Source organism: Vigna unguiculata, unplaced genomic scaffold (genome assembly GCF_037176805.1).
Source record: "Vigna unguiculata cultivar grain cowpea cultivar isolate G323 ecotype 2 unplaced genomic scaffold, ASM3717680v1 ptg000132l, whole genome shotgun sequence".
NCBI classification, from domain to species: domain Eukaryota; kingdom Viridiplantae; phylum Streptophyta; class Magnoliopsida; order Fabales; family Fabaceae; genus Vigna; species Vigna unguiculata.
In genome coordinates, this window is record NW_028196774.1 from 45,522 (window position 1) to 56,344 (window position 10,823).

The 10,823-nt window shown below is 30.6% G+C and overlaps 2 non-coding genes across 2 annotated transcripts; both read right to left on the minus strand.

Moving 5' to 3' along the window:
• Positions 1-10,044: 10,044 nt before the first annotated feature.
• TRNAW-CCA (transfer RNA tryptophan (anticodon CCA)) lies at positions 10,045-10,118 on the minus strand. The gene has a single exon. It is a non-coding gene; the product is annotated as a tRNA-Trp (tRNA).
• A 165-nt stretch (positions 10,119-10,283) lies between these two features.
• On the minus strand, positions 10,284-10,357 carry TRNAP-UGG (transfer RNA proline (anticodon UGG)). Its single transcript has one exon. It is a non-coding gene; the product is annotated as a tRNA-Pro (tRNA).
• Between the last annotated feature and the right edge of the window lie 466 nt (positions 10,358-10,823).

Sequence of the window (10,823 nt, forward strand, 5' to 3'; positions counted from 1 at the left end):
AAAAAAATGAATCAAATAAGATAAGAATCTCGAGAATCCTTCTTTTATTTGAACTTTTCCAGTTTCACAATATTTTTTATTCTGAAATCAAAAAAATTGAAGAAATCATACTTCCTTCTATATAATATCTTAATTGAATTGTATGTAATGATCAATCAATTTAGTTTTATCCTATCTATCTATATCCATTTATAGATATAGATAGATATGTAGATACGCATATAAAATACTAGTCGCAAATTTTTTTTTTATAGAAATTTGTTGAACTGGAATTGACGAACACACCACTATCAATAATAGTCTTTATTAATGTAAAATGGAAAATGGGGCGTGGCCAAGCGGTAAGGCAACGGGTTTTGGTCCCGCTATTCGGAGGTTCGAATCCTTCCGTCCCAGAGCATATCTATTTAGGATGTATATCATATTTGAATACAGATTGTATCGCATAATTAAAAGGGACCCTCCTTTTTTTGAAAAAAAAAATTATCATTTTTCTACTTTACAAATTATAAAAATAGAATAGAGTAGAAAATAATATTGCTAGAATATCAAGTTCATTTTCATTTATGTCTTTACTTTTAAAAAGGTTTTCATTATATATAAGAAAAACCGAACGTAAAAAAAAGGATAGATTCTTATGTAGCGAATGAATCAATCACTATTCACGATTCGATAATTACATACTGGATCTAAGCTAAGGAATGTTAGAGTAAAACTTCGTTTGAAACGATGTGGTAAAAAGCAACGTGCGGCTTGAAAGACATGATTAAATTAGGGGTGGATTTTGATATCCGCCATTTTTCTAGTATTTTACAAACGAACATGATCTTGACTTGACATCATTTGTTCTGTTCCACTAGACCCCTTTTTTGTTTTTGGGACAGGAAAGGGATTAATGATGTAAATAGTACATGATGGACTCGAATTTCTTCATTTCTCGGGAGCAAGTATCTAAAATTTAATAAATTCTAAAAAGTTAATAAGTCTGTTTATTTTATAAAAATAGAAAGGATCTTATTTCAGCCAGGTTCAAAAAAAATGGTTGAAATTTGTAAAATTGCTTTTTTATCAAAAAGTTTATCCGCAGGAATTACTTTTTTATGATTCTTTCAGAGAAAAACAGGTATGTTGCTCCCATTTTTTAAAAAATTGAAGATTCCCGGAGTAATGTCTAAACCCAAAGATTCAAAGAAAAGCTAAAAAATCAGGGAATTAAGGAAATACCATTTTCAAATTGTATCATCAATTCTATTATCAAAAATTTTAGAAAAAAGAAATGAATGATAAAGAAACGAAATACGGGCAAGAAGAGGAGTAGAGACCACTCAATAAATGAAATAGCTGCTGCTTGGTTTTCTTTTTAGTTTTTTGAGGAATTTTTCAAATTGAGTGTTATGGAGGTACAATAGGAAGAGTTTTTTTTTTTTTCAGAAAGAAAATACGAAAGAAAAATACTTCAGTCATTGTTTAATTGATTTGATGATTTTATTGCTCTATTTTACATCATAATTTTCGAAATACATAGAATTTTTGATATTCTCGAGCCGTACGGGGATAAAAATTTCCTGTACGTTTGGAGGGGGGGTATCTATATCTATCCCAAAGAGCTGTTTATCGAATTGTTGCTAAGGGATGTTCGACCCCAAAGAGAGGGAAGATATCTTCAGAAAGTGGATCCTATAAAGAATTAAACCTATTTCAATATTCCTGTTATTCTTTCATTTCCTTGACAAGGGGCGCTTAACCTACAGGAACTGTTCAGCATATTTCAAAAAGGCAGGTGTTTTTATAGAACTTAGCTCGAATCAACAAACGAAATTCAATTAATGAAATCAAAAAGGGGGTGTAGATATTTGTATATAGATTTACAAAACTCCCCGCTCTCTTGTTATATTCATACTTCATTTTTTTATTTCTTGTTGTTTATATAGAATCATAGAATGCAATTTTATATAGTCAGACAATTCATGAAATTTTCATAAATCTTCAAAAAAAATGAAAAATTGTATAGAGATAAAAGAGAGAATATAGGAAAAAAAAGAGTAACTAAATATAGTAATTGGACTTTTAAATAGATTCCCCCCTATGAGGTGATTTTTTTATTTCATATTTCTTCTTATTTTATTGTTATTTCTTTTTAATATTGACTCGCTCTTATTTTTTTCAGTTATTAATTCTAGTTATTTGATTTATATACTTTTTTTTGATAGTAAATAAATGAGATAGAATATTCAAAATGGAATATTTCTATTATTTGATTTTTCATCCAATGACTATACATTTTTTTTATGGAAATACAGGAAAAAACTCTATGGAAAAATGGTGGTTCAATTCTAAGTTACTTAATAGGAAGTTCGAATACAGGTGGGAATTAAGTAAATCAATGGAGAGTCTTGGTCCTATTGAGAATACCAGTCTAAGCGAAGAACCCAAAATTTTAACTGATATAGATAAAAAAATTCAGAGGTGGGATGATCGTGATAATTCTAGTTATAATTCTTTTGATTATTTAGTAGGTGTCGATAACATACAGGATTTCTATCTGATAAAACTTTTTTAGTTAGGGATAATAAGAAGACAGTTATTCCATATATTTAGATATTGAAATAAAACTTTGGAGATTAACAACAATCATTCTTTTCTAAGGGTTTTTTCTAGCTATCTGAATACTGTTATTAAGAGTGATTACGATCATTCCATGTATGATACTCCTTTTAGTTGGAACAATTATATTAATAGTTGCATTGATAGTTATTTTCATTCTCAAATCTGTGTTGATAGTTGCATTTTTGGTAATATAGTCGAATATAATGACAGTTATTTTTATAGTTACTTTTTAGGTAAGGTCAGAAATTGTAGTGAAAGTGAGAATTCTAGTTTTAGTTTAATAACTAGTACGAATGATACAAATGATAGTGATTCCACTCTAGTAGAAAATTATATGAATCTCCATGAAAGTGAACAATTGACGCATTTGTGGAGTGAATGCGAAAATTGTTATGAATTAAATTATAAAAAATTTTGGAAATCAAAAAGGAATATTTGTGAATACTGTGGATATCATTTGAAAATGGACAGTCAGATAGAATCGAATTTTCGATTGATTCGGGTACTTGGAATCCTATGGATGAAGACATGGTTTCTCTGGATCTCATTGAATTTCATTCAGAAGAAGAACCTTATAAAGATCGTATTGATTCTTATCAAAGAAAACAGGATTAACTGAGGCTGTTCAAACAGGGACAGGTCAAGTAAATGGTATTCCTGTAGCAATTGGTATTATGGATTTTAAGTTTATGGGAGGTAGCATGGGATCCGTAGTAGGTGAGAAAATCACCCGTTTGGTAGAATATGCTACTAATCAACTTTTACCTCTTATTCTCGTATGTTCGTCCGGAGGAGCGCGTATGCAAGAAGGAAGTTTGAGCTTGATGCAAATGGCTAAAATTTCTTCTGCTTATATTATTATCAAACAATTCAAAAATTATTCTATGTATCGATACTTACATCTCCTACTACGGGTGGGGTGACAGCTAGTTTTGGCATGTTGGGGGATATCATTATTGGCGAACCAAACGCTTATATTGCATTTGCTGGTAAAAGAGTAATTGAACAAACATTGAATAAGACAGTGCCCGAAGATTCACAAGTAGCTGAATCTTTATTCAATAAGGTTTAATTGATTCAATCGTACCGCGTAATCTTTTAAAGGGAGTTGTAACTGAGTTATTGCAATTCCATAATTTCTTTTCTTTGACTAAAAAGGAAAGAAATTATGGAATTGAAATACAAAATCAAACATACAGGATCAAAGTAATAAAATAAAAGAATAATAAAAAAATACTAAGAATCATAAAAGGGTATATTCTGATATATATCGGCTTAGCTATAATCACTAGAATTCCTATATACTAAGTATAAAGATATAGGAATTCTAGTGATTATAGACTGTCTTTTTTAATAAAAATAAGAATAAAAATCGACAAAAATAAAAATAGATATAGTACAAATAGTAAATCGAGGTACCCTTATTTATGATAAACTTTCCTTCCATTTTTGTTCCTTTAGTGGGTCTAGTATTTCCGGCAATTGCAATGGCTTCTTTATTTCTTTATGTTCAAAAAAAACAAGATTTTTTAGATACGGCGGTAAGTAGGGAAAAATATTATAGATCTTTTTTTTAGAGCTGGAAGCAATTGGATGAATTCCCCCTAAAGGTTTACATTTCAGTAGCGCCAGTTGATGAAAATTACTTTAGAAACAAGTAAAATTCTGGGGTTTTGTATTCCACAATTATTATTCTTAAAAAGAAAAAGAGGGGGTAATGAATATTTTAAAAAAAAGATCAAAAGAAGTACTGATCTATTCTATAACAGAGTCTCGAAAAATAAGCAATATCTTTTCAGCCTTTATCATTTTTTTAGGTTCATTGGGGTTATTGTTGGTGCAATTTCCAGTTATCTCGGTATGGGTCTTTTCCTTTTTTCTCAGGAAATTAGTAATTTTCCATTTATTCCACAAGGGGCCGCGATGGCTTTTTATGGAATTGGGGGTCTCTTTATAGTTTTTATTTGTGGTGGATTATTTTGTGGGATATTGGCGGTGGTTTTGATATCTTCGATAAAAAAAATAAGAAGAAGTATGTTTTCTTCGTTGGGGATTTCCTGGAAAAAATCGTCGTATTATTCTCAAAATACCTATGAACGAGATTAAATCTATCAGAATAATAACAGGAGTTCAAGAACGAAGTATTTTGACTCGTACTCTTACTTATGAGAGTCTCGTTTATATGGAAACAATAGAACAGGGGTTTATTCCCCTTGACTCGTATTGAAGATAATTTGACTCCACTAGAAATTGCAAATAGAGCTGGCGAATTATCTTTTTTTTTTAGGTGTACCGCTTCTTTATTGATGAAAATTGGACTTAACTAGAAATAAAATTGCACAAAAAGTTTCAGAATTGTCCTATTTATTTAGTGTACCGATTGAAATATTTTGAAAAAAAACTGTTTTTTGCAAAATTATTTCAATTTTTATTTTTATAGATGGGACATTTTTTGATTTCGAAATTTGAATATTATAGTCATAACTCGAAGTGCTCCTTGGTGTATTTCTAAAAAGAATCCTTTTTTCTTCGAATCTTAGCAATTAATATCCTTTCGAAACAATATTTTTTTCTTCATTGGATTGGAATTGACTGTGAATTCTTTCGATTCTTATTCGATTTATGTATTCTTTTTTCTCAATTAAAGAAGGCAAAGGCTAACTTCCGAAGTTTAAGTAAAAAAAAATGATAAAATACAATCTAAATTTATCTAGAAGCTCTATAACTTGTAATGAAGCTTATACTTGATAGAAAGTTATTATCATATAGAGTTGACGAAAAGTTCATTAAGACGAAAAATGAAAAAAAAAAAAAGCATTCCCCTTCTATATCTTACATCTATAGTCTTTTGCCCTGGTGTATCTCTTTCACATTTAAGAAAAGTCTGGAATCTTGGTTTATTAATTGGTGGAATACTAGTCAATCCGAAATTTCTTGAATGATATTAAAGAAAAGAGTATTCTAAACAAATTCATAGAATTAGAGGAACTGTTTTTCTTAGATGACATGTTAAAGGAATGTCCGAAAACATATATACAAAACCTTCGTACTGGAATTTATAAAGAAACAATCCAATTAATCAAAACACACAATGAAGATCGTATGAATACGATTTTGCACTTCTCCACAAATATAATTTGTTTCTTTATTCTAAGCGGTATTCTATTCTTGGTAATCAAGAACTTGTTCTTATTAACTCTTTGGTTCCGAGAATTTATATATAATTAAGTGACACAATAAAAAGCTTTTTCTATTCTTTTATTAACTGATTTATGTATAGGATTCCCATTCAACCCATGGGGTGGGAACTACTTTTTGGCTTCGTTTATAAAGATTTTGGATTTGCTCAAAATGATCAAATTATATCCGGTCTTGTGTCCACTTTTCCAGTCATTTTAGATACAATTTTAAAATATTGGATTTTCCGTTATTTATAATCGCATATCTCCATCACTGGTAGTGATTTATCATTCATGAATGATTGACAGAAAAACCGATTTACTTCAATGAATTTCAAGTTTTTATCTAAAAAGATAATTTTCATTTTCCCCTCTTTAAAAAAAAGTTAAATAAAAAAGGGGTTCCCACCTTGGATAGGGGAACTATGCGAGTGACCTACCTAATCTTATTGTAGAAATTTTCAGGATCAATGATTAGACCATGCAAACTAGAAATGCTTTTTCTTGTATAAAGGAAGGGATTACCCGATCAATTCTATATCGGTCATGATATATATAATAATTCGAGCACCCTTTTCAAATGCATATCCAATTTTTTGCACAGCAGGGTTATGAAAATCCCGAGAAGCAACCGGTCGTATTGTCTGTGCCAATTGCCATTTAGCTAATAAGCCCGTGGATATTGAGGTTCCACAAGCGGTACTTCCTGATACTGTATTTGAAGCAGTTGTTCGAATTCCTTATGATATGCAAGTGAAACAAGTTCTAGCTAATGGTAAAAAGGGAACTTTGAATGTGGGGGCTGTTCTTATTTTACCGGAAGGTTTTGATTGGCACCCCCCGATCGTATTTCGCCTGAGATTAAAGAGAAGATAGGCAATCTGTCTTTTCAAAACTATCGCCCTACAAAAAAAAGATTCTTGTAGTAGGCCCTGTTCCTGGTCAGAAATATAATGAAATCACGTTTCCTATTCTTTCCCCGGATCCCGCTAGTAAAAGAGATATTCATTTCTTAAAATATCCTATATATGTAGGCGGGAACAGGGGAAGGGGGCCAGATTTATCTTGACGGGAGCAAGAGTAATAATAATGTTTATAATGCTACAGCAGCAGGTATAGTCAAAAAAATCATACGAAAAGAAAAAGGGGGATACGAAATCACTATAGTAGATGCATTAGATGAGCGTGAAGTGATTGATATTAATACCTCCAGGACCAGAACTTCTTGTTTCAGAAGGTGAATCTATCAAACTTGATCAGCCATTAACAAGTAATCCTAATGTCGGTGGATTTGGTCAGGGGGATTGCGGAAATAGTACTTCAAGATCCATTACGTGTTCAAGGTCTCTTGTTCTTCTTGGCATCTATTATTTTAGCACAAATCTTTTTAGTTCTTAAGAAGAAACAATTTGAGAAGGTTCAATTGTTCGAAATGAATTTTTAGTTCCGCGTATTTATCAACATATTAAACTCGTAAAAATAACTCAATTTTTTTGATAATTTTTGTAATTATATCTGTATAATATCTGTATAATAGAAAATATATATATATATTCAAATATCGAAAAGTTACTCTAAGGGGGATTCTTTGTTTTTTCTTTTTTTTTTTTTTTCTTTGTCCTTTCCTAGAGTCCGATTCCTATTCCTTCTTGTTTGTGTTGGAAAATAGAAATATTCTAAAAATATCAATAAAATACTATTTTGAATCCCTTCCTGAAAAATCCTATATCTTAGTTTCTCTTTTTTCCAACTTAGAATCTTTCTGCCAGATAATCTTTTATGGTATATAATAATATGTAAAATAATATGTAGTGAACAAATAAAAAAAAAAGAATGAAATGGATTTTTTGAAACATCGGAAGAAGTAGTCATTTATATGAAAAAAAAATTAGAATTCTTAAGAACTCAAGGGGGATCCACTTGCATTCGTCAAAGAAAGAGTGGATCCCTGTTCAGTTCTTACACTTTCATTTCAAAAACCCAAATAGAATACGATTACTACAGAGATGAGCCCAATCCGGAATATGAACCATAAAAGAAAATACCAATTAAACCGATCACAGTAATACCAGTTACAGTACCTATTATCCAAAGAGGAATTCTTCCAGTAGTAGTCGGCCATTTATCCCACTTTCCTCCACATTTAATCACGTAGCTCAGTCATGCTAAAGACATTAACAAACAGTCATAGATAATTATGAAATGATATCCTTCCGAATGGGATAAAAGAATTCTTAATATATATATATTGACTATTCCTATTTCTTCTATTAATTCTAATTAATTGAAGAAATAATTTGAAAATAAAACAGCAAGTACAAAAATAAGTAATAACCCCCAGTAGAGACTGGTACGCATTCAATTCAACATTTTGTTCATTTGGGTTTGATTGTGTCATAGCTCTATAATTCAAATTAAGTTTATCGTTGGATGATTGCATTGCTGATATTGATCCCAAAAAAGAAACAGTGGGTACCGCTAGTCCGTGAACAGCTAGCCATCGTACTGTAAAAATTGGATAGGTCCTATCTATAGTCATTGGAGCCTCCTAAAAAGATCTACTAAATTCATCAAGTTGTTCCAAAGGATCAAAACGGCCAGTTATTAATGGAATTCCTTGTCGGTTCTCTGTAAAATACTCGTTTGGGCGGGGACTTCCAAATACATCGTAAGCTAGACCTGTACTGACAAATAACCAACCTGCAATGAATAGGGAGGGTATAGTAATGCTATGAATAATCCAGTATCGGATACTGGTAATAATATCAGCAAAAGAACGTTCTCCTGTGCTTCCAGACATCTTGAACTCCACATATTCTTGTACAGTCAAAAGGGGGGGATCGAGTCCATAAAAGACGAGATCAGTAAGGCGAAATTTACTGAAATAGAATCCTTGTTAGATCGTCCATTTTGTACCAACGGTGTCTTTTGAGTATACCGAATCAGTATAGCTATCCTTCTTCTAACAGAGCAATGAAATTTCACAATCAGTGTAAAATTTTAGTACTAGATTTTTTTCTTCTTTTTTCATTGATTGTCTCTATGTAGTCAAAAATCCGATAGAAAATTTTGCAAAGTTTGGGTATATAAAAATTTTTTTTATATTAAATTTTTAGAGTAATAGTATAAAAGGAAGGTTCTTAACATTTCAAATTATTAGTTTTGGATTAGAAACTAAAGATCCATTAAAATCGGAATATGAGAAAAGGGTTTCTAATAATTAATAAAGTAGATAATTCATAAAGTAGATTTTCTATTTTAATAATTCAATTATTGCCAAATCAATAAATATATTTTTTGTGGTTGTTGAAGATCTTTTTTTCTATTTTCTTCTACATTAATTCAAAGTGAAATAAAATGAAATAACAGAGTTATTATTCTTTGTTTGAATATTCATAATTTTTCTTTTCTTTTTCCAATATAAACAGAATTCTATTGGATATCTATAGAATAATACTAAATATTTTCATTAGATCAGTTTACTTAATTCCTGAGTTGATTAAGAAGTATGTTGATTTGAAATCACAGGATGGGTAGATGTAACAGATGAGGAATTTATTTCTAAATTATGTTACTCTATTTCTTTTTTTTTTTTTCGTCTCTAATAATTGAATTTATTGAGGAATTGCCAATTTTGAATTGTATCTTTCAAGTAGGATTTTTTATCTTCTTTTTTCTCTCAAAAATGGAAATTTAGGGAAGTGCTTTATAAACATATGTATAAAAAGAACGAACATATTTCATTTAGTTTCTATATGCCCACTATCACTAGTTATTTCGGTTTTTTACTATCGGTTTTAATTATAACCTCGTCTCTATTTATTGGTCTTAGTAAAATACGACTTATTTGATTTGTAATTTTGAGAGGAATAGTAAATTTTGGTATAAGACATTCTAGAATTCCTTACTATGTCAATTTACAATTCTCGATCGTTGAGATTTATGATCAATACAGATTTATGTTTAAGGCTAGATATTATATTACCTTTCTTTTTACTTTTCGAACAAATAAAAATGATTGAAGTTTTTCTATTTGGAATCGTGTTAGGTTTAATTCCTATTACTTTGGCTGGATTATTTGTAACTGCATATTTACAATACCGACGAGGTGATCAGTTGGATCTTTGATTCATTAATGTCTCTTTTTTTGTGATTCCCTATTTATTTAGTTTAATCCTAATCGACAAGGATAAAATTCAGACTTTCTTTTGAATGTTCAATTATTTCAGTGTAATTATCAGGCGAATAATACTAGAATCACGCTCTGTAGGATTTGAACCTACGACATCGGGTTTTGGAGACCCGCGTTCTGCCGAACTGAACTAAGAGCGTTTTGTTTTCATAAAATTATATGATCCAAATCCATTTTGCATATAGATATTCAGTATGTATGTTCAATTGGAATTCGTCTTCACAGGTTCCCGGTTTATTGCTCATCTCATAGAATATGGAATATTATAGAATACGGAATATCATAGAATAAGTAATTGTTAGGGATAGGGATGACAGGATTTGAACCCGTGACATTTTGTACCCAAAACAAACGCGCTACCAAGCTGCGCTACATCCCTTTTCCATTTGTTTATAGTGTTATTGTAAAGAATCTTTGTCTTGTTTTCCACATTTTTCTCTGTTGATATATATCAACAGAGAAAAAATACTTAAATAATAAAAAGAAAGGAGGATTTGAAATGCGAGATCTAAAAACATATCTTTCCGTGGCACCAGTAGTAAGTACTTTATGGTTCGGGGCTTTGGCGGGTCTATTGATAGAGATCAATCGTTTTTTTCCAGATGCATTGATATTCCCCTTTTTTTAATTTTAGTTATTGACACGGGAAGGGGTGAAGAAGATGAAAGGTCCAATTATATATTAAATATGTGTAATTAACCTACTCTTCTTTTTTTTTTTTTTAGGAAAGATAAAGACGAAAGATTAAATTGGCCTCATTGAAATTCGGAGTGACACTCGGGATCGGGATCTGGTCCAGGCTTCAATGGAATTGAATTATTAATTCAATTCCTATGAAAAAGAAA